The following is a 24,332-nucleotide window of genomic DNA, read 5'->3' as shown; positions in this document are numbered from 1 at the left end:
GCATGTTTTAAGTGTGGAGCTGAGGGGCACTTTAAGAAGGATTGCCCTGAACTGAATCAGAATCGCAACAATAATCAGGGAGCTGGGAACAACAACCAGAACAACAATGCTGGGAATGGTGCTAGAGGAAGGGCTTTCGTGATTGGAGCTGGTGAAGCAAGGAATGACCCCAATGTCGTGGCGGGTAAGTTCCTACTCGATGATCGTTATGTTTCTGTGTTATTTGATTCCGGTGCCGATGCTAGTTATGTATCCCTACGTATTAGTAAGAAGCTTAAGCGTCCGCTTTCGTTACTAAGTTCTCCTCATGTCGTCGAGTTAGCTAATGGTAGAAACATCGAGGCCTCACACGTAGTCAAGGGTTGCAAACTAGAGTTGTCTGGTCAGACATTTAGTATCGACCTTTTCCCTGTTACTCTTGGAAGCTTCGACGTCGTTATTGGTATGGATTGGTTATCCAAGCATCGCGCTGAGATCCTTTGTCAAGAGAAAGCAGTTCGTATTCCTCGCCGTTCTGGCAAACCCCTCATTGTACAAGGTGGCAAAGGCGGAGAAGTCTCAGGCGTTATCTCGTTCTTGAAGGCCCAGAAGTGTTTACGGAAAGGGCACACCGCTATCTTGGCACTTGTTACCAACACGCAGGAAAAGGAAAAGAGGATTGAAGACTTTCCAGTAGTGCGCGACTATCCCGAGGTATTTCCTGAGGAATTACCTGGACTCCCTCCCCATCGTCAGGTCGAATTCCAAATCGAGCTAGCTCCCGGAGCAGCGCCTATAGCTCGTGCGCCTTATCGACTAGCCCCCGCAGAATTGAAGGAACTCTCGACGCAACTACAAGAACTATTGGATAAAGGATTTATCCGCCCTAGTTCATCACCCTGGGGAGCACCGGTACTCTTTGTTAAGAAGAAGGATGGCACGTTCCGAATGTGCATTGACTATCGTGAGTTGAACAAGGTTACCATCAAGAATCGTTACCCTCTCCCTCGAATCGACGATTTGTTTGATCAACTGCAAGGATCGAGCTACTACTCTAAGATTGACCTGCGATCCGGCTACCATCAGTTAAGGGTCCGTAACGAAGACATCTCCAAAACTGCATTCAGAACTCGTTATGGTCATTATGAATTCCTCGTTATGCCCTTTGGAATGACCAACGCCCCTGCAGTGTTCATGGATCTTATGAACCGAGTATGCAAACCCTACCTCGACAAGTTCGTGATCGTGTTTATAGACGACATCTTGATCTACTCGAAAAGTCAGGAAGAGCATGAACAACATCTACGCCTTATCCTCGAACTCCTTCGCAATGAGCAACTGTATGCCAAGTTCTCGAAATGCGACTTCTGGCTTCGAGAAGTTCATTTCCTTGGGCACGTGGTTAACAAGGATGGAATCCACGTCGACCCAGCTAAGATCGACTCTATAAAGAATTGGCCTACCCCTAAGACTCCGACTGAAGTTCGCCAATTCTTGGGATTGGCAGGCTACTACCGCAGATTTATTCAGGGATTCTCAAAGATTGCTCAACCCCTCACTACACTCACTCAGAAAGGCGTCACCTACAAGTGGAATGAAGCACAGGAATCTGCTTTTCAGAGGCTTAAGGATAACCTCTGCAGTGCTCCTATTCTCTCGTTACCTGAAGGCACTGACGACTTTGTGGTCTACTGCGATGCGTCTATTCATGGACTCGGTTGTGTGTTGATGCAACGCGAGAAAGTTATTGCTTACGCCTCTCGACAACTTAAGACGCATGAAAGGAACTACACAACACACGACTTGGAACTGGGAGCAGTGATATTTGCGCTTAAGATATGGAGACATTACTTGTACGGTACCAAGTGCACCATTTACACCGATCATAGGAGTCTCGAGCATATCTTCAAGCAGAAGGAGTTAAACATGCGTCAACGTCGATGGGTTGAACTTCTGAATGACTACGAGTGCGCCATCAAGTATCATCCGGGCAAGGCCAATGTCGTGGCAGACGCCCTCAGCCGAAAGGACACTATACCACGGCGCGTGCGAGCATTACAACTTACCATCCAGTCTAGTCTCCCTACCCAGATCCGAAATGCTCAGGTTGAAGCTCTGAAGCCGGAAAACATCAGGGCTGAGTCCCTGCGAGGATCAAGACAACAGCTAGAACAGAAAGAGGACGGCGCCTACTATGTGGCAGGGCGCATTTGGGTCCCACTTTACGGAGACCTACGAGAGCTTGTGATGGACGAAGCCCATAAGTCCCGTTATTCAGTACATCCTGGTGCAGATAAGATGTACCACGACTTGAAAACCACATACTGGTGGCCTGGCATGAAAGCCCACATAGCAGCCTATGTTGGCAAATGTTTGACCTGTGCAAGAGTCAAGATCGAGTATCAGAAACCAGCAGGCCTACTACAGCAACCCGAAATCCCGAAATGGAAATGGGAACAGATTTCCATGGATTTTGTTACAGGGCTACCTAGATCTCAACGCGGGAATGATACTATTTGGGTGATAGTAGATCGTTTGACTAAGTCTGCACACTTTCTGGCCATTAAGGAAACAGACAAGTTTTCTACCTTGGCAGAAATCTATTTAAAGGAAGTAGTCTCCAGGCACGGGGTGCCAACTTCTATTATTTCCGATCGAGACGCTCGTTTTACTTCCGAATTGTGGCAAGCTATGCACAAATCCTTTGGCTCACGTTTGGACATGAGCACCGCTTATCATCCGCAAACGGATGGGCAGTCTGAACGCACCATCCAAACCCTGGAAGACATGCTTAGAGCATGTGTGATCGATTTTGGCAAGAACTGGGAGAAGCATCTACCGTTGGTGGAATTCTCCTACAACAACAGCTACCACACTAGTATTCAGGCGGCACCTTTTGAGGCATTGTACGGTCGTAAATGCCGATCACCTCTCTGCTGGGCGGAAGTAGGTGACAGTCAACTCACAGGCCCAGAACTAGTGGTAGATACAACGGAAAAGATTTCCCAGATCAGGCAACGCATGGCGGCAGCTCGTGACCGTCAGAAAAGCTACGCTGACAAGCGTAAGAGACCATTAGAATTCCAGGTCGGGGACCGGGTTCTACTTAAAGTCTCACCCTGGAAGGGTGTGGTCCGTTTCGGTAAACGGGGCAAGCTGAATCCAAGATATGTTGGACCATTCGAAATTACCGAGAAAATCGGTAAGGTAGCTTATAGATTAAACCTGCCTGCAGAGCTGAGTGCAGTGCACAACGTTTTTCACGTATCTAACCTGAAGAAGTGTTTGTCGGATGAAACACTTGTGATTCCTTTTAAGGAACTGACGATTGATGAACAGCTACACTTTACTGAGGAACCGATTGAGATCATGGATCGAGAGATCAAAACCCTCAAACGTAGCCAGATACCCCTTGTGCGAGTTCGTTGGAACTCACGGCGCGGCCCAGAGTTTACCTGGGAGCGGGAGGACCAGATGAAGTCCAAGTATCCCCAGTTATTCCCAAACGAAAACCCCAGCACTGAAGCTACAACCGAATTTCGGGACGAAATTCCAAACTAACGGGGGGATGATGTGACACCCCGTTGAAACACGCTAGCTTGGCAGTGGCTGCTTCAACTTTCGGGACGAAAGTTCTTAAAACTTGGGGATAATGTGACACTCGAGGTTTTTCCGAACGATCACCTTGTAATATTTTGTGTATATGATTATTATTAAATGAAAACGTGATCCTTTGTGCATTTTATGTGTTGTATGTATTATATATGTAGTATAGATATATTTATGAGAACCGAAACCACGACCCGAGACCACGACTCGCAACCACTCGGTTGCGAGTGGGCCACTCGGTCTCGAGTGGGCCGTTGAGCCGAAACCGGTTTGGGCCGAAACCCCCAAGCCCAACCCGAAACATCCCCTTGTATATATATCCCACCTTTCCCCCACTTCTTCCATTTTACACACACAAACACTCCTCAAACTCTCTCAACTAGAAACCCTCAACAACACACCCCAATCCCTTCCTATTTTCGGTTCAAGCAAAGATCCCGGACAAGAAACTCGGTCAAGACTATCACTCGGACATTCCATCTTCTTGGTTCTCTTTTCTTTGTTTTCGGCTCCTCCTCTCATAACCGGTTAGTGCTATCTTGTGGGTTATCTTTTGTATATAAGATGTATGTATGTTGTATGAACTAAGAAATGGTTGGTTAGTAGTTTATGCATGATTATTAGGATGTTTTGTAAAGTTTGTGAATATGTGTTAACATGACTAAAAATGACATGATATTGGTAGTTTACAAGTGTTCATAGCCAACTACACTATGCTTCTTTGTTTCTTGCAAGAATGATGATGTTTAGCATAAGATTTTCGGCTATAATGTATGTTTTCTTGTTTAGCATCAAGATCTTGTTAAATGTGTGATTTTCGGTTCATAAATATGTGTTTATATTGGCATGAAAACCCTAGAAAAATATGAAGATAGGATGAACTTGTTTGAATATGACTTGAAGATGTAAAAATGGCAAAGTTTGATCTATCTTTACTAGTATTCAGCTTTGGCAAAGTGTTAGTGAAACCTTATTGGTAGTTTCCTAAAATGGGCCTGAATTCTTGGTACAAAAGGGACTGATGCACCTGCATCATCACGTGTACATGAAAGTGACAGGTTACGACTCGCAACGACAGCCTTCCGACTCGAAACCGCACCGTTGCGACTCGCAACCAAAGCATGACAAGTCGAAACCACGTGATTGCGACTCGAGACTACGTCGGTTGCGACTCGCAACCACAGCATGATGACTCGAGACCACGGTTACGACTCGCAACCACAACGTGACAAGCCGAAACCACCTGGTTGCGACTCGAGACCAGCTGGTTGCGAGTGGGCTGTTCATCTTGGTTACTGGGCCCATATGTGTTTAACTTGGACTATCTGTTGACTGGATTATGTGTTGCTGTTGACTGCTTAATTACTTAGGCCGGCCCAGTAACCCACTGTTTACTTATATGCTTGATACGTGTTAGTTACGTGCCTATATGTGTTTTACGTGAATGCTTGTACTCCGAACCTGACCTATACCGGTAACCATGTTAGGACGTGGTGACCAACGTGATTGACAAGTAACCTTAACCTACCGAGCAACCCAAGGTGAGTTCACAACTTAAAAGCATGCGTCCCGGTGGTTTGGGACACGAGACTAACAACCCTATCCCCTGGTAAAAGGGGATACCATTTACATACCTTCCCTAGTTATTGGGAACAAAACCTACTTTTTCTTCCCGGGTATTGGGAAACCTTTTGGTTAATTACTGTTTATACGGATTGCAACTAACGGCACTAAACGAAACTCTATCACTCAAGTCCCTACTACAAATACCGATTAGTCGCCGGGTTAGGCGAACGGGTTATTAGTTGATAGCGCTATTTAGGTGTTTACCAGCCTCACACCGTGCCCTGGTTTGGGACGGGCGTGAACTAATGTACTCAGATATTCGTCAATGATGATAGAACATTGACATCGGGGCATCCTGCGGATACGCAACGGTTACCTAGTGTTCGGTATTGGAAAAACAGTTTAGTCGCTAACTTTTGGGGTAGCTCCCCAGGGCATGTATAAACGGATAAATTAACCGGTGAAACAAAGTTTTTGGTAATTAAAACTGGACAACTAGTGAACTCACTCAGCATTATTGTTGACCCCTTACTGCATGCCTTGCAGGTAACCAGTGACGAAGGAGCTTGCAGCTTGGGAACGTGTAGTGTCTGTTCACCCTTGTGTTGGGTGTTACCTTATTTTGAAACATGAACTTTGTTTTAAACTACCTTACTTATGCTTCCGCTATTTATTACTGTTTTGAACTTAACACTTTAAACTCTGAACTTAATATTTGCTAAGCTTATGATTAGTAAGTATTACTTTTGTTATCAACTTAAGTATTCAGTATAATTGGTGGCTGGATCCTGGTCGGTCACGCCCCCGAAGCGGGTGTTATCCGCAGGTGGATTTTGGGGGTGTGACACGTATCTTTGCTATCTTGTCAGTAGTCTCTTGGACTAGTTCAGGGCCAATGAGTTGTTTGTCTCCGACTTCCGCCCAACACAGCGGTGATCGGCACTTTCGTCCGTATAGTGCTTCGTATGGGGCGGCTTTGATGCTTGTGTGATAACTGTTATTATAGGAAAATTCTACCAGAGGTAAATGTATGTCCCAGTTTCCGCCCAAATCCATCACACAGGCGCGAAGCATGTCTTCCAACTTTTGGATGGTTCGCTCGCTTTGTCCATCGGTTTACGGATGAAATGTTGTGCTTAGATCCAAACAAGATCCAAGCGATTCTTGAAATGATTGCCATATTCTTGACACAAAGCGACCATTGCGATTCGAGATTATTGAAATAGGCACTCCATGACGTGCCACAATCTCGTTGAGGTAGACTTCGGCTGACTTCACAGTACTGTCTTTTTCCCGAATAGGTAGGAAGTGAGCCGACTTGGTTAATCGATCAACGATAACCCATATCATGTCATGACCTCGAGAGGTTCGTGGGAGTCCTGTAATGAAATCCATTGATATCTGCTCCTATTTCCAAACAGGAATCTTGGGTTGTTGTAATAATCCAGATGGCTTTTGATATTCGGCCTTGACGTTTGCACAAGTTAAGCAATTCCCAACGTAGGTCGCAATATCTTTCTTGAGTTTAGGCCACCAATGGTATTCTTTCAAATCCGGATACATCTTATCAGATCCTGGGTGTATTGAATATCTGGACTTGTGTGCTTCATCCAGCACTAAGTCTCGTAAGCCACCAAAATAGGGAATCCAGATCTTTCCTTTGAAATATAAAGTGTCATCCTTATTTGTTTCCATGTGTTTCCTTGCTCCTCGCAAGTATTCTGCTCGTATATCCCCTGGCTTTAGGGCTTCCCGTTGTGCGTCGCGCACTCGAGTAGTGAAGTTTGTCTGGATTGTCAACTCTAAAGCCCGTACTCATAATGTTCTAACTCTTTCTTTCCGGCTCAAAGCATCCGCTACAACGTTTGCTTTCCCCAGATGGTATCTGATTTCGCAGTCATAATCGTTCAACAGTTCTACCCATCGCCGTTGGTGCATGTTTAATTCCTTTTGGTTGAATATGTGTTGAAGAGTTCTATGATCAGTGAATATGGTACACTTAGTACCATAGAGATAGTGACGCCAAATTTTTAAAGCGAATACCACTGCACCTAATTCCAGGTCATGAGTGGTATAGTTCCTTTCATGAATTTTCAACTGTCGTGACGCGTACGCGATGACTTCTTCAAGTTGTATTAACACACGACACAACCCAAGCCTTGGTGCGATGCATCACAATACACCACAAAGTCAATTGGTACCGTCAGGGAGCGATAAGATTGGCGCTTGCCATAGTTTATCTTTGAGTACATGAAATGCCATTTCTTGTTTTTCACCCCAATCAAACTTTCTATCCTTTTGAGTGAGCGAGGTTAGCGGTTGAGAAATTTTAGAAAAATTCTCAATGAATCTTCGATAGTATCCCGCTAAGCCTAGAAAATGTATTATTTCTGTTGGGGTCTATTGGAGTGTTCCAGTTCTTTATGGCCTCTATCTTAGCTGGATCAACATGTATTTCGTTCTCGTTCACCACATGACCGAGAAATTGTACTTCACGAATCCAAAATTCGCATTTTGAGAACTTGGCGTACAATCATTCTTTCTTAAGCAACTCCAGAATAGTTCTCAAGTGTTGTTCATGTTCCACCTCGGTTCGTGAGTATATTAAAATGTCGTCAATGAATACGATCACGAATTTGTCGAGGTATGGTTTACATACCCGATTCATCAAGTCCATGAATACGGCGGGAGCGTTTGTTAGGCCGAAAGGCATAACAAGGAACTCGTAATGCCCATAGCGAGTCCTAAACGCTGTCTTGGGAATGCTTTCCTCTTGTATCCTCAGCTGATGGTATCCGGATCTTAGATCGATCTTGGAGTAGAAGCTGAAACCTTGCAACTGATCGAACAAGTCGTCGATCCTCGGTAGAGGATACCAATTTTTTTATAGTTAGCTTATTTAGTTCTCTGTAATCGATGCACATTCGAAAGGTTCCGTCCTTCTTCTTGACAAATAGCACCGGAGCTCCCCAAGGTGAGAAACTCGGTCTAATGAATCCCTTGTCAAGCAACTCCTGAAGCTGAGCAGATAATTACTGCATCTCCGAGGGCGTGAGTCTATAAGGAGCTTTTGCCACCGGTGCCGCTCCTGGCACAAAATCGATACAAAATTCCACCTGTCGTTGTGGTGGCAGTCCCAACAAGTCTTCTGGAAAGACTTCGGGATATTCCCTTACCACAGGGATGTCTTCCACCTTGCGCTCCTCGGCCTTCTTGTCAATGACATGAGCAAGGAAGGCGATGCACCCTTTTCTCAAACATTTTTGAGCCTTCATGCAACTAATGATTTGTAGTGGCTTGTCTTGTTTTTCCCCATGTACTAACAAATGTTCTCCATCTGGAAAGGGATGCGAATGATCTTCTCGTGACATGTGTTTTCGGCTCGATTGTCGGATAACTAGTCTATTTTAAATACTATGTCGTAATAACCCAATTGAATGAGTGCAAGGTCGATATTGGACTTTCGTGCTCCAAGCTTGAGTGTGCATCCTCTAATGTCTTCTCCCGACTCAACTAATTTACCGTTGGCCAATACTATGGAACGAGAGAACGTCTAGCTTACTTGACTCTAAACCAAGTATATTTTGAATTCTAGGGGGATGAAACTAATACCGACACCAGTATCAGACAAAATGGATGTAATGGGTCGGTTGATAGGAAACATATTAGTGACCCTTAATGAATTCATATGAGTCTGCTAATTTTCCATTAGCTACTTGATTGAGTAAGACATGTCTAACCAACATGACTCTAACTCGTGTATATGCTTACTATCTAAAGACACTAAGTTAAGCCGATGTTGATATCCAAAGAATTGATACATTTTGGTTGTAAAGTAGAACGTACCCATGACAACATTGGGACTTTTGTGGAGTATTCATAGTTCTACTCATACACACACTCATTCACTTGCTTGATTCGTCCTTAGACATCCATGATTGTAGTGATCTCTTTGCCACAGTTAAAATCTCCTGGTTCTTTCTTAAGTATATCTAACTCATTATTTTTCGTTTTGTGCTCAGGCTCCCCACACTGTTACTCTTGGCACTTTTACAAGTGCCCTCATGGTGAGAGTTTCACTTATCTCACTCAGAATTTTTGGCAAGTTATTAGCATACTCCTTGATGCCAGCTTCATATTTCAGGGCTAAACCCTAAACATAGCACTCATCGTGTTTAGATTCGGGTGTTATATAGTATGCAACAATCTCTTAGAGATCGTAGAGGCGTCAGGGGGTAAACAGCTACGTTCGTTCTAATCATAATCGAGTTCGGTTCCCAACCTTGGAATTTTTCTGCTAGCGAGCAATACTCTTCTCGCATAAGATCCTTGAGTTCTTCCCATGACAACCTCTTTGCTGTATTACTCCCTAAAGTTTGCACTTGGAGATTCCACCAAGTTATCGTCTCCCTCAACAGATGACTATTCGTTTACCAAATCATTTACTTAGGAGTACATTTACTAGCATGGTTAACTGACTTCATTGTCTTTATCTAGGGGTCATGACTTACCGCACCTCTCGTATCAATGAGGTCTCGCGGCTTATAATCCATGAAAGCCTTAGAATTAAAATCTGGCGTGATTGCATCCCAATTGTGGCATTGCCACTCGTTCTCGTCTCATCGGGATTTGAACCACTTGAGTTACCGGTACCATCAGCACCATCACTAAGGTCGACTCAACAACCTCATATTGTGCAATAAAGCTCTAGTTTGACTTTAATAGTGGGGTGCTAATTAACTGCCCCTTTTTGGGCGTAGATTTTCTTTTTGACGCCCTGTTATTTCTAATACATAGCATCAAAGGATCTAGACTTGTATTCGGACATATATAGCCTACCATACGCCTAAGAATTAAGAATGTATTCGGTCATGGAGACCTCAAGATCGCATTGTTCATACATGTTTAAAACAATGATAATATGAATAACCGCAATCCAAAATGTGTAGTACCTCTTGTGTGTATTGGTCATATGCCTAAGTGGGAAAAGAGGTAATTCGTTGATTAGGAGAAACCAAACGGTCGTCGCCTTCCTTACAGCATGTATTCCCTACCTCATGGACTTTGATTGTCCAAAGTAGGAAGATCCTTCGCCGCACTAAACTGTGTGACGAATACATTGATATCCCTTGAGCTCCACGAGCTCCAACAAAATTGTTATGATTTTCCATAGATGTCGAACAAAATGCAATGAAAGGATTATGGTACAACTCATGCCATATCATCCTTTTGAATAAGACAAATGTCAAACGACGAAGCTTAATGTTGTCATTTCCAATAACTAAGATAAGGTAAGGTGTCATAGACACCAAAGAACCAACCCATGTACAAGACTTCCAAGAATGTTAAGGAAAATCCTCCATGAGTGGCTAACCAGTTTTGTTTGCTTTCGATGGCTAGTCTCGAACGATTCGTGTTATAGATCGACTGTTAGGTGCGAATAATACGTGTGGTCTTCCTGTATTGCAGAGTCTTATAGTAACTATTACGGTTACCGTTATACTAGATAGAAACTTGAACAACTTAGAAATTTCGTATGGCTAGTGATCATTAGCTTGACCCGCAGAACCCACCAGGATTTCCATACACTACAAGTTGTTATTACGTGGGCCCCCGTAATAATAAATTGTCTTGTATGGTTACCCTAGCATGCTCTCGTTCAAGCAGCCGATCAGTCAAAGAGAGGACGCTATTGTCTATATACCTTCAAAATAGGAGGGACCTTCTTGATGGTCCACGTGCTAACGCCCATTGTCATTATTCGTGAAAGGGCACAACGTTAGACGTGATAGAAATAAAGGAATTCGTAATAATAGCAACTGGAGGGGCACCTTTAAGATGAGTACTTCATCTTCCTTGTCTGGACGAGAGTGTCATCAATCACGATTAGTATGAGCCTCGGGGACCTCGTCCCACTAGTAGAGTTATTGTCCAAGGCCGCCACCTCCGCCTCGTCATCACTACCGAAGCCGGACATATAGTATCTGAGGGAAAACAACCATCTTCAATGGGATCAATGCTTTAGGGTCTCACTCGGGAACCACGTCCGCCATAAGCTTCGTAATGGACGCGAGGTCATCATTCTCATCGCGTGAGTCAAGTGTAATAATAGAATTCGTAGTCGAAGGTATTTTCATTCATGGCAAATATTCCATACAACACATATATAAATATATTATATATATAATTAATCACTAAATCTCATGCTATTTTTGTTCTCATGTTTCACATGTAAGCCTTAATGTTTTCAAGTCTATTCCTTATAGACTAAACATGTATTGAACCATATCAGTTACTTATGATTGAGCCCGCGTGATAGATCCTCATGTTATAGTGACACAATGAAAACCTTTTGTCATTTTGTCATACTTTTTGAAATCATCTATGTAATGTTATCAACTTTGTTTTCATGTGAGAGCCCTTGGTGATTGTAGACCAAACTTTATAAAAGTTTGTCCCCGGTTCACTACAATCGGAGCTCTGATACCAATCTGTCACACCCTGCTAGTAGCGGAAGCGTATTGTGTGTGACGTAAGAAAGGTAATCATTGCATCCAAATGTATTAACAACATGAACCAACAACGATGCCATATATATATAGTTTTCAACAAAAGATTACAAGTTTTCAACAACGTTTGACATAGCATAGTTCTAAGTTATTTACACATAACAAAAGATAGTTTTTGACATAAAACATAGTGAGGTTTTGTCCCCTATATACCCATACGAAGTTGGGATATAAAAGACAAACCCTCCAAAAGTGGCCATCGTTGTCATTTGTTTTCCCGAATCCCATAGTGAATCACCGGCTCAAGACCTGTTTCCTGAAATACATGTAGTTTTAAAAAGTCAACAAAAAGTTGAGCGAGTTCATGCAGTATTTGTTATCATATGAAAACTCGTAAATGTTAACTTGTAATCATGGTATGTTCTGATTCATTCATGGAGTCTGTTAAGGATCTATCAGTGGGTAGCGAGCCCCTGACATAATGTACCATAAGTAAATAACCAAACCGAGAACACTTTGTTATCATTTGGATCACAAAAGCACTCCACGGTTAACAACTAGGAGTGGGGCGTGCCTCAAGCCCAAAAGATCTACACCTTTTGCACCTTGGTCACTATGTGATTAATGGTTATTAATGTTATCATCCTACTTATGCACATTGATCATGTTATCTTCTACTCCGTAACTAACATATCAATAGTTTTAGCATGTATTTCCCCTCGATGTTTTTGAAAACAAAACATTGAAATCAGTGAAAGGAGGGACATGAACTCACAAGTTTGCGTTTCGTGTACTATGATATTGAAGTGAGCGTCCGTACGAGTCAATAACCTACATGTGTACTAATCTCGTTAGACACTAGGTCTTTCGGACCTCGTACAAGTTGTTCATCTTGAATTCTTATTGTGTTTTCATTTGTCATCTTTGGAACAACTTTGTATTTTTAAAGCGTTGGTAGTTTATTCGCTCAATTGTTATATATATTGAATTCATAAGTGTTTCCATGTATTCTATGTGTATTGACTTATGTGTGACCCGGCTTCGCCCTTCACATGTCCTCGTGTTGCGCACGCATGTTATTGAGCCTTTGCTCATGTTATTGGGCCGAGCCCATGTCATTGGGCCGAGCCCATGTCATTGGGCAGAGCCCATGTCATCTATGTTATTGGGCTCTAGCCCATGATTTATTGTTATTGGGCCCTTGCCCATGAATTCTTGCTATTGGGCTCTAGCCCATGATTTATTGTTATTGGGCCATGCCCATAATCAGTTTTGTGAGTCCATTAATAATCTTGCATTTTTATCCAAATTTTACTAAGTATAGGACTTTTAAATATGTTCATGTCCTAAAATAAATACTTAGTAATTTTATAGATTTTCAACTTTCCGGATTTTGTTATCGGTAGTATATATTTGTATTCGTTAAGCGTTTTAAAAATCTCTTATTTTTAGACATGTCGTCGTAGTGGCTTTATAGGTATATTTCTGCGTCGAAGAGTCGCCCAAATGTCGTAGTAGTTTCCCGCGGTGACGATACGCTCGTTTTATCGCCGTCGAGTGTTATGTATTACTGTTTCGACCATTTCGTTCATTCATCCGTTTTAATAGCATTTCATTGGAATGTTAAAGAAACATGTATATGTATATTTGTGCCATTTTATACTTGTTTCACACAAGTATTTATTGTAATCTGGGGGGTATTATTTTGATCACCCTAAGTGTATCTAAATACACACACATAGCACATAATAATTATACTTAATGAGTTTTCCAAAATATATATAATTTTTGCCCAATTATATATATATATATATATATATATATATATATATATATATATATATATGAATGGTTATTACTTTCACCACCTATTTTTGTGAAAATACATGTTTTAGTTCCCAAGAACACTTTACCATTTAAGACTTAACCATTTTCATGAAAGCTTCCATAATGACTTTTAAAACCATTAATCGCGTTTAACATTGTTAATCACCCCTTAATCCCTTCTTTAATCGCGATTAGATTTTTAGTAAAATTCGCCATAGTTTCCCCTAAACTATGACGTTTTCCCACGTTACAAAAACGTATTTAAACCACATATCAATTTTCAAATCATCACCAAGTTGTTAAGCTTTACCAAAAACCATTTTTTTTTGTAATAATCACACATGCTTTCATTCTTTCATGAGCTTTTAACATATATATATTTTCCAAGTTAGTAAAATATAAAGACTTTTATATATCAACTTTTTTTTATAACAAGCTTTATATGTTCACTTTTTTTATATATATATTAATACCAAGTTTACTAATTTTTAAAAGTCAAGTTTCATGTTCACTACATTTTTAATATTTCAAGAACCATAATAAAAGTTATATACACATGTAAAGCTCATGATTTTAGGGATGATGGTCTTGCATGATTTAAACATAATCATGTTTAAATCATATTTTCATGTTTAACATGGCAAGAGTAACATGCTTATAAATTACTACAATATATAAGCATCGAGATCATCATAATCCCATTTTTTTACACAACTTGTTCTAACATGATCAACATAAACAACAAGATTAGACTAACTAGCTATCACAAATCTTAATAAATCAACACATAATATAGTTATATTTAGTGTTTGTTATGTTTGAGATTAGGGTTTTTGGTTATGTTTAACTTTAACTTCAAGACAATCAACTTGTACTATAATAATCTACTAATAATATGGATCATAAATATGGTGTTTAGTAGACTTACAAAGTGCACAAGCTAGATTAGATAGTAAGAAGAAAATAAGCTCCAAGATAGCTCCTAGTGATCCTCCATGCTTAAACCATGTTGAGTTGTTCTTAGAAGGTCTTGAAATGGCTAATTTTAGTGTGAGATGTGATGTTCAATGGAAGATTGAAGGTGGGTTTGGGTGTCTCCTTGGTGCCGTGAGATGAGAGAGAGACTAGGAAAGTTTGCTTGTTAATTTTTAAAATTGATAAGTGATGTATGGAATGGTGTAGGTTAGGTGATTTAAATCATATATTTCTAATCAAAATCAATTTCATGCCATACTTCTTATCTCAACATTTTCAACAAGCAAGCATGGTGAGGCCTAAGGTGGCCTACCAAAAACGTAGGTAATGGGGGTGTAAGATGTTTATGTTTTTTTTTTATTTAAATGCTTAACCATGAGATATTTTGGTAATTAAGAGGTGTAGGGTGATTAGTATTTTAAGTACATCACTAGTGGGGTAATTAGGGATTAGGACTATAATTATCATTAACTAGTTCACTAGACTAGTTAAAATAGTGTTTAACTAGTTTAGACGGTTGCCGGTTAAGCGTCGGTTCACCTACGATGCTTTTATGTCGTACCGATAAGGATTTTTCCACAAGTTGTTTTCTTGCATCCGAAAGTTGTATGAAGTGATTCCGAGTCCCAAATTTAGCTTAACTAGCTCGCTAGATTCTTCGTTTGCTTATTTCGTGACCAAAAATGTCGCCTACTAGTTCGTCAAGTCGCTAACGGACTAGTTTAGTGCATAGCGACGTAACGCCGGAAACTTGTGATTATGAACATTCCGTTGATATCATCTTATTGTTTTAGTATGTTTTTCGTCAATTGACATTATTCCTAAGTCCCGGAAATGCTTTGTTATAAGTTCGGACGCGTTCAAAGTGCTATATTTTAAGCCAAAACGGGCATTTTTGCAATTAGGGCGTTATACCGGAAAGTCCTAGATTTTTGCAAGATATGTTTTCTCATTAGTGTTTTCTTATGTAAATGGACTCAGTTATGTTATCCGAGTGTCGTTTTTCAGTGTTTCGGTCTGATTTCACGGTTTGCTGGCATGAATAGTGTAACCGTGAATAGTGCACGCAGCACTTTTTACCAACACTTTTAGGACATTGTTTGTTTGGTTTCGCAATACGACGAAAATCAACATATGTTTTAGCATCGTTTCCTTGTCCTAACCTTGTTATTCAACTAACGATACTGTTACGTAATTAAATTACGCTAAATGCATGAGATTATGTAAATAAAATAGTGATTAGTTTGTACGGAATTGCTGGTTTATTGCCATTTGTCACATTCTCCCCCTGTTAAAAGAATTTCGTCCCGAAATTCACGTTGAGTTATCCTTTAAAGGACTCTTCTCGACTAGGTGGAGGGGTACTTTGTATTGATCTGAACTCCACTTTCCCATGTATTCTCGGGTTCGTGACGTGGGTTCCAGCGGACCTTTACTACTTTAATACGACTTTTCCTTGTCTTGTGGACTTTCCAGTCCATAACCTAAACAAGTTCTTCGGTAAACTGGAGTTTGTCGTCTACGAGAATTCCATCCGCTAGGATGATAACTGTTTTCATTTGTTGGACTTTTCTTAAGATTCGACACATGAAATGTGTCGTGTACGTTACTGAGTTCTTCTAGCAGTTTCAACTTGTACGCGACGATACCGATCTTTTCTATAATTTCAAATGGCCCAATGTATCTCGGGTTTAGTTTTCCGCGTTTCTCGAATCTAGCTACGCCTTTCCAAGGCGAGAATTTCAGTAAGACTTTGTCTCCGACCTCGAAGACTAATGGTTTACGTCTTCTGTCCGCCTAGCTCTTTTGTCTGTCACGAGCCGCTTTGATACGGTCTCGTATCTTTGCTATCTTGTCAGTAGTCTCTTGGACTAGTTCAGGGCCAATGAGTTGTTTGTCTCCGACTTCCGCCCAACACAGCGGTGATCGGCACTTTCGTCCGTATAGTGCTTCGTATGGGGCGGCTTTGATGCTTGTGTGATAACTGTTATTATAGGAAAACTCTACCAGAGGTAAATGTGTGTCCCAGTTTCCGCCCAAATCCATCACACAGGCGCGAAGCATGTCTTCCAACTTTTGGATGGTTCGCTCGCTTTGTCCATCGGTTTACGGATGAAATGTTGTGCTTAGATCCAAACAAGATCCAAGCGATTCTTGAAATGATTGCCATATTCTTGACACAAAGCGACCATTGCGATTCGAGATTATTGAAATAGGCACTCCATGACGTGCCACAATCTCGTTGAGGTAGACTTCGGCTGACTTCACAGTACTGTCTTTTTCCCGAATAGGTAGGAAGTGAGCCGACTTGGTTAATCGATCAACGATAACCCATATCATGTCATGACCTCGAGAGGTTCGTGGGAGTCCTGTAATGAAATCCATTGATATCTGCTCCTATTTCCAAACAGGAATCTTGGGTTGTTGTAATAATCCAGATGGCTTTTGATATTCGGCCTTGACGTTTGCACAAGTTAAGCAATTCCCAACGTAGGTCGCAATATCTTTCTTGAGTTTAGGCCACCAATGGTATTCTTTCAAATCCGGATACATCTTATCAGATCCTGGGTGTATTGAATATCTGGACTTGTGTGCTTCATCCAGCACTAAGTCTCGTAAGCCACCAAAATAGGGAATCCAGATCTTTCCTTTGAAATATAAAGTGTCATCCTTATTTGTTTCCATGTGTTTCCTTGCTCCTCGCAAGTATTCTGCTCGTATATCCCCTGGCTTTAGGGCTTCCCGTTGTGCGTCGCGCACTCGAGTAGTGAAGTTTGTCTGGATTGTCAACTCTAAAGCCCGTACTCATAATGTTCTAACTCTTTCTTTCCGGCTCAAAGCATCCGCTACAACGTTTGCTTTCCCCAGATGGTATCTGATTTCGCAGTCATAATCGTTCAACATTTCTACCCATCGCCGTTGGTGCATGTTTAATTCCTTTTGGTTGAATATGTGTTGAAGAGTTCTATGATCAGTGAATATGGTACACTTAGTACCATAGAGATAGTGACGCCAAATTTTTAAAGCGAATACCACTGCACCTAATTCCAGGTCATGAGTGGTATAGTTCCTTTCATGAATTTTCAACTGTCGTGACGCGTACGCGATGACTTCTTCAAGTTGCATTAACACACGACACAACCCAAGCCTTGGTGCGATGCATCACAATACACCACAAAGTCAATTGGTACCGTCAGGGAGCGATAAGATTGGCGCTTGCCATAGTTTATCTTTGAGTACATGAAATGCCATTTCTTGTTTTTCACCCCAATCAAACTTTCTATCCTTTTGAGTGAGCGAGGTTAGCGGTTGAGAAATTTTAGAAAAATTCTCAATGAATCTTCGATAGTATCCTGCTAAGCCTAGAAAATGTATTATTTCTGTTGGGGTCTATTGGAGTGTTCCAGTTCTTTATGGCCTCTATCTTAGCTGGATCAACATGTATTTCGTTCTCGTTCACCACATGACCGAGAAATTGTACTTCACGAATCCAAAATTCGCATTTTGAGAACTTGGCATACAATCATTCTTTCTTAAGCAACTCCAGAATAGTTCTCAAGTGTTGTTCATGTTCCACCTCGGTTCGTGAGTATATTAAAATGTCGTCAATGAATACGATCACGAATTTGTCGAGGTATGGTTTACATACCCGATTCATCAAGTCCATGAATACGGCGGGAGCGTTTGTTAGGCCGAAAGGCATAACAAGGAACTCGTAATGCCCATAGCGAGTCCTAAACGCTGTCTTGGGAATGCTTTCCTCTTGTATCCTCAGCTGATGGTATCCGGATCTTAGATCGATCTTGGAGTAGAAGCTGAAACCTTGCAACTGATCGAACAAGTCGTCGATCCTCGGTAGAGGATACCAATTTTTTTATAGTTAGCTTATTTAGTTCTCTGTAATCGATGCACATTCGAAAGGTTCCGTCCTTCTTCTTGACAAATAGCACCGGAGCTCCCCAAGGTGAGAAACTCGGTCTAATGAATCCCTTGTTAAGCAACTCCTGAAGCTGAGCAGATAATTACTGCATCTCCGAGGGCGTGAGTCTATAAGGAGCTTTTGCCACCGGTGCCGCTCCTGGCACAAAATCGATACAAAATTCCACCTGTCGTTGTGGTGGCAGTCCCAACAAGTCTTCTGGAAAGACTTCGGGATATTCCCTTACCACAGGGATGTCTTCCACCTTGCGCTCCTCGGCCTTCTTGTCAACGACATGAGCAAGGAAGGCGATGCACCCTTTTCTCAAACATTTTTGAGCCTTCATGCAACTAATGATTTGTAGTGGCTTGTCTTGTTTTTCCCCATGTACTAACAAATGTTCTCCATCTGGAAAGGGATGCGAATGATATTCTCGTGACATGTGTTTTCGGCTCGATTGTCGGATAACTAGTCTATTTTAAATACTATGTCGTAATAACCCAATTGAATGAGTGCAAGGTCGATATTGGACTTTCGTGCTCCAAGCTTGAGTGTGCATCCTCTAATGTCTTCTCCCGACTCAACTAATTTACCGTTGGCCAATACTATGGAACGAGAGAACGTCTAGCTTACTTGACTCTAAACCAAGTATATTTTGAATTCTAGGGGGATGAAACTAATACCGACACCAGTATCAGACAAAATGGATGTAATGGGTCAGTTGATAGGAAACATATTAGTGACCCTTAATGAATTCATATGAGTCTGCTAATTTTCCATTAGCTACTTGATTAAGTAAGACATGTCTAACCAACATGACTCTAACTCGTGTATATGCTTACTATCTAAAGACACTAAGTTAAGCCGATGTTGATATCCAAAGAATTGATACATTTTGGTTGTAAAGTAGAACGTACCCATGACAACATTGGGACTTTTGTGGAGTATTCATAGTTCTACTCATACACACACTCATTCACTTGCTTGATTCGTCCTTAGACATCCATGATTGTAGTGATCTCTTTGCCACAGTTAAAATCTCCTGGTTCTTTCTTAAGTATATCTAACTCATTATTTTTCGTTTTGTGCTCAGTCTCCCCACACTGTTACTCTTGGCACTTTTACAAGTGCCCTCATGGTGAGAGTTTCACTTATCTCACTCAGAATTTTTGGCAAGTTATTAGCATACTCCTTGATGCCAGCTTCATATTTCAGGGCTAAACCCTAAACATAGCACTCATCGTGTTTATATTCGGGTGTTATATAGTATGCAACAATCTCTTAGAGATCGTAGAGGCGTCAGGGGGTAAACAGCTACGTTCGTTCTAATCATAATCGAGTTCGGTTCCCAACCTTGGAATTTTTCTGCTAGCGAGCAATACTCTTCTCGCATAAGATCCTTGAGTTCTTCCCATGACAACCTCTTTGCTGTATTACTCCCTAAAGTTTGCACTTGGAGATTCCACCAAGTTATCGTCTCCCTCAACAGATGACTAATCGTTTACCAAATCATTTACTTAGGAGTACATTTACTAGCATGGTTAACTGACTTCATTGTCTTTATCTAGGGGTCATGACTTACCGCACCTCTCGTATCAATGAGGTCTCGCGGCTTATAATCCATGAAAGCCTTAGAATTAAAATCTGGCGTGATTACATCCCAATTGTGGCATTGCCACTCGTTCTCGTCTCATCGGGATTTGAACCACTTGAGTTACCGGTACCATCAGCACCATCACTAAGGTCGACTCAACAACCTCATATTGTGCAATAAAGCTCTAGTTTGACTTTAATAGTGGGGTGCTAATTAACTGCCCCTTTTTGGGCGTAGATTTTCTTTTTGACGCCATGTTATTTCTGATACATAGCATCAAAGGATCTAGACTTGTATTCGGACATATATAGCCTACCATACGCCTAAGAATTAAGAATGTATTCGGTCATGGAGACCTCAAGATCGCATTGTTCATACATGTTTAAAACAATGATAATATGAATAACCGCAATCCAAAATGTGTAGTACCTCTTGTGTGTATTGGTCATATGCCTAAGTGGGAAAAGAGGTAATTCGTTGATTAGGAGAAACCAAACGGTCGTCGCCTTCCTTACAACATGTATTCCCTACCTCATGGACTTTGATTGTCCAAAGTAGGAAGATCCTTCGCCGCACTAAACTGTGTGGCGAATACATTGATATCCCTTGAGCTCCACGAGCTCCAACAAAATTGTTATGATTTTCCATAGATGTCGAACAAAATGCAATGAAAGGATTATGGTACAACTCATGCCATATCATCCTTTTGAATAAGACAAATGTCAAACGACGAAGCTTAATGTAGTCATTTCCAATAACTAAGATAAGGTAAGGTGTCATAGACACCAAAGAACCAACCCATGTACAAGACTTCCAAGAATGTTAAGGAAAATCCTCCATGAGTGGCTAACCAGTTTTGTTTGCTTTCGATGGCTAGTCTCGAACGACTCGTGTTATAGATCGACTGTTAGGTGCGAATAATACGTGTGGTCTTCCTGTATCGCAGAGTCTTATAGTAACTATTACGGTTACCGTTATACTAGATAGAAACTTGAACAACTTAGAAATTTCGTATGGCTAGTGATCATTAGCTTGACCCGCAGAACCCACCAGGATTTCCATACACTACAAGTTGTTATTACGTGGGCCCCCGTAATAATAAATTGTCTTGTATGGTTACCCTAGCATGCTCTCGTTCAAGCAGCCGATCAGTCAAAGAGAGGACGCTATTGTCTATATACCTTCAAAATAGGAGGGACCTTCTTGATGGTCCACGTGCTAACGCCCATTGTCATTATTCGTGAAAGGGCACAACGTTAGACGTGATAGAAATAAAGGAATTCGTAATAATAGCAACTGGAGGGGCACCTTTAAGATGAGTACTTCATCTTCCTTGTCTAGACGAGAGTGTCATCAATCACGATTAGTATGAGCCTCGGGGACCTCGTCCCACTAGTAGAGTTATTGTCCAAGGCCGCCACCTCCGCCTCGTCATCACTACCGAAGCCGGACATATACTATCTGAGGGAAAACAACCATCTTCAATGGGATCAATGCTTTAGGGTCTCACTCGGGAACCACGTCCGCCATAAGCTTCGTAATGGACGCGAGGTCATCATTCTCATCGCGTGAGTCAAGTGTAATAATAGAATTCATAGTCGAAGGTATTTTCATTCATGGCAAATATTCCATACAACACATATATAAATATATTATATATATAATTAATCACTAAATCTCATGCTATTTTTGTTCTCATGTTTCACATGTAAGCCTTAATGTTTTCAAGTCTATTCCTTATAGACTAAACATGTATTGAACCATATCAGTTACTTATGATTGAGCCCGCGTGATAGATCCTCATGTTATAGTGACACAATGAAAACCTTTTGTCATTTTGTCATACTTTTTGAAATCATCTATGTAATGTTATCAACTTTGTTTTCATGTGAGAGCCCTTGGTGATTGTAGACCAAACTTTATAAAAGTTTGTCCCCGGTTCACTACAATCGGAGCTCTGATACCAATCTGTCACACCCTGCTAGTAGCGGAAGCGTATTGTGTGTGACGTAAGAAAGGTAATCATTGCATCCAAATGTATTAACAACATGAACCAACAACGATGCCATAGATATATAGTTTTCAACAAAAGATTACAAGTTTTCAACAACGTTTGACATAGCATAGTACTAAGTTATTTACACATAACAAAAGATAGTTTTTGACATAAAACATAGTGAGGTTTTGTCCCCTATATACCCATACGAAGTTGGGATATAAAAGACAAACCCTCCAAAAGTGGCCATCGTTGTCATTTGTTTTCCCGAATCCCATAGTGAATCACCGGCTCAAGACCTGTTTCCTGAAATACATGTAGTTTTAAAAAGTCAACAAAAAGTTGAGCGAGTTCATGCAGTATTTGTTATCATATGAAAACTCGTAAATGTTAACTTGTAATCATGGTATGTTCTGATTCATTCATGGAGTCTGTTAAGGATCTATCAGTGGGTAGCGAGCCCCTGACATAATGTACCATAAGTAAATAACCAAACCGAGAACACTTTGTTATCATTTGGGATCACAAAAGCACTCCACGGTTAACAACTAGGAGTGGGGCGTGCCTCAAGCCCAATAGATCTACACCTTTTGCACCTTGGTCACTATGTGATTAATGGTTATTAATGTTATCATCCTACTTATGCACATTGATCATGTTATCTTCTACTCCGTAACTAACATACCAATAGTTTTAGCATGTATTTCCCCTCGATGTTTTTGAAAACAAAACATTGAAATCAGTGAAAGGAGGGACATGAACTCAAAAGTTTGCGTTCCGTGTACTATGATATTGAAGTGAGCGTCCGTACGAGTCAATAACCTACATGTGTACTAATCTCGTTAGACACTAGGTCTTTCGGACCTCGTACAAGTTGTTCATCTTGAAAATTCTTATTGTGTTTTCATTTGTCATCTTTGGAACAACTTTGTATTTTTAAAGCGTTGGTAGTTTATTCGCTCAATTGTTATATATATTGAATTCATAAGTGTTTCCATGTATTCTATGTGTATTGACTTATGTGTGACCCGGCTTCGCCCTTCACATGTCCTCGTGTTGCGCACGCATGTTATTGAGCCTTTGCTCATGTTATTGGGCCGAGCCCATGTCATTGGGCCGAGCCCATGTCATTGGGCAGAGCCCATGTCATCTATGTTATTGGGCTCTAGCCCATGATTTATTGTTATTGGGCCCTTGCCCATGAATTCTTGCTATTGGGCTCTAGCCCATGATTTATTGTTATTGGGCCATGCCCATAATCAGTTTTGTGAGTCCATTAATAATCTTGCATTTTTATCCAAATTTTACTAAGTATAGGACTTTTAAATATGTTCATGTCCTAAAATAAATACTTAGTAATTTTATAGATTTTCAACTTTCCGGATTTTGTTATCGGTAGTATATATTTGTATTCGTTAAGCGTTCTAAAAATATCTTATTTTTAGACGTGTCGTCGTAGTGGCTTTATAGGTATATTTCCGCGTCGAAGAGTCGCCCAAATGTCGTAGTAGTTTCCCGCGGTGACGATACGCTCGTTTTATCGCCGTCGAGTGTTATGTATTACTGTTTCGACCATTTCGTTCATTCATCCGTTTTAATAGCATTTCATTGGAATGTTAAAGAAACATGTATATGTATATTTGTGCCATTTTATACTTGTTTCACACAAGTATTTATTGTAATCTGGGGGGTATTATTTTGATCACCCTAAGTGTATCTAAATACACACACATAGCACATAATAATTATACTTAATGAGTTTTCCAAAATATATATAATTTTTGCCCAAATATATATATATATATATATATATATATATATATATATATATATATATATATATATATATATATATATATATATATATATATATATATATATATATATGAATGGTTATTACTTTCACCATCTATTTTTGTGAAAATACATGTTTTAGTTCCCAAGAACACTTTACCATTTAAGACTTAACCATTTTCATGAAAGCTTCCATAATGACTTTTAAAACCATTAATCGCGTTTAACATTGTTAATCACCCCTTAATCCCTTCTTTAATCGCGATTAGATTTTTAGTAAAATTCGCCATAGTTTCCCCTAAACTATGTCGTTTTCCCACGTTACAAAAACGTATTTAGACCACATATCAATTTTCAAATCATCACCAAGTTGTTAAGCTTTACCAAAAACCATTTTTTTTGTAATAATCACACATGCTTTCATTCTTTCATGAGCTTTTAACATATATATATTTTCCAAGTTAGTAAAATACAAAGACTTTTATATATCAACTTTTTTTTTAGGGGAATTGGCCTGTAATAATCCCACCTAGACCTTATTGGCCACTAATAATCCCACCTCAG

Source organism: Helianthus annuus, chromosome 16 (assembly GCF_002127325.2).
Source record: "Helianthus annuus cultivar XRQ/B chromosome 16, HanXRQr2.0-SUNRISE, whole genome shotgun sequence".
Taxonomy (NCBI): domain Eukaryota; kingdom Viridiplantae; phylum Streptophyta; class Magnoliopsida; order Asterales; family Asteraceae; genus Helianthus; species Helianthus annuus.
The sequence above is the reverse complement of the archived record's forward strand: the minus strand, read 5'-3'. Positions refer to the sequence as shown.